Genomic DNA, 1500 nt, shown 5'->3' with positions numbered 1-1500 from the left:
CTGAGAGGGTCAGCCCCTAACCTATAACCATAATGCTGGTTCCCTCTCCCCAGGTGCAGCACCCTGCACTTGTCCTTGTTGAACCGCATCCTGTTCAGATCCGCCCACTTCTCAAACCTATCCAGGCCTGCCTGGATGCGGTCCCTGCCTGCCTGTGTATTCACTTTACCCCACAGCTTGGTGTCACCAGCAAACTTGAACAGGGTGCACTCCACACCCTCGTCCAGGTCACTAATGAAGATATTGAACAGCACCAGCCCAGGGACTGAGCCCTGGGGGACTCCACTGCCCATACCTTCCCAGGTCGACATCGACCCGTTCACCACCACCCTCTGGGTGCACCCCTAGAGCTGGTTTGCCACCCATGTGACTGTGCATTCATCAATGCCACAGTCCCTCAGCTTGCCCACCAGAATTGGGTGGTGCACTGTCGAAGGCCTTCTGGAAGTCCAAGAAGATGACATCCGCTTCCTCCTTCACAGCTAAGCTCTTTGTTACCTGGTCATAGAAAGAGACCAGGTTAATCAGGCAGGATTGGCCTGGCATGAACCCATGTTGGTTACCCCTCAACCTCACTTCCCCTGCAGGGCTCTCACAAATGTGGCCCTTGATAATTTTTTCAAAGACAAAGTTCTGCCTGCTCGATTGATAAAGTTTTTGGAATAACTGAGTTCTGCTCAATCGATACGATTTGGAACCACTTTGGCTGATCTGACCTGGAACATAAAATATATTAATTAAAAAGAAAAACCTCTCTGCTGGACAACAGAGAAGACAGAAACATCAGACATCCAGCAAAAGACCCGAGGCATGGTACCCCTGAAGGTCACCACTGAAATATCTAAGGAGACACTTGCCAAGGTCATATTATGTGGAGGAAATCTGTAATACTGCCATACCAAAGCAGACAATTTGCTGGGTCAATCCTTTAGGGCTCTGGCGAAAAGAAATCCTATTGGTAACAATTCCCAGTCTCTGATAGAGATACAAGTCTCATTCACTTGTTCACCTTGGTTTTCAGAATGAAAACATCCCATATATATGCATCTGGAAATGACATTTGTAACTGTTTGGCCATAGTTCTTTCCAAAGCCAGAAATAAAACCTAAAATTATTAATTCCCAATATTCCTCTGCTGTCCAATGAGTAGTACAATGCAGCTCCTCTCAAGGATAATTCATTGCTGCTAGCTTTAAGATTCTCCTATAAACAATATAGGATTAAAAAACTACATTTTAAATTAAAATATACATTCAAAAACAAATTCACTGTCATATCCAGGTGCAACTTCACTAATTACAATACAAATGCATCTGTGAGTAATAACGCTCACTAATAGCTTCAGACAACGTCTTACAATTAAGTCATTTTTATCCCAAACACAAGTTTCGGCAGGGGTACCAGTAGATATAGTCTTCCTGGACTTTCGGAAGGCCTTTGACACTGTCTCTTACCCCATTCTCAGTAAGAAACTGGGAGACTGGGGTGTCAACACCCACA

General features: G+C 45.0%; 1 protein-coding gene across 1 annotated transcript in view; it reads right to left on the bottom strand.

The window, feature by feature from the left end:
• ZNF143 (zinc finger protein 143) overlaps positions 1-1500 on the bottom strand; it is a 61434-nt gene that overhangs the window by 47269 nt on the left and 12665 nt on the right. The window lies entirely within an intron of this gene.

The sequence above is a fragment of the Crocodylus porosus genome, unplaced genomic scaffold (assembly GCF_001723895.1).
Source record: "Crocodylus porosus isolate Cpor-Errol unplaced genomic scaffold, CroPor_comp1, whole genome shotgun sequence".
NCBI classification, from domain to species: Eukaryota; Metazoa; Chordata; order Crocodylia; family Crocodylidae; genus Crocodylus; species Crocodylus porosus.
The sequence above is the reverse complement of the archived record's forward strand: the minus strand, read 5'-3'. Positions and strand labels throughout refer to the sequence as shown.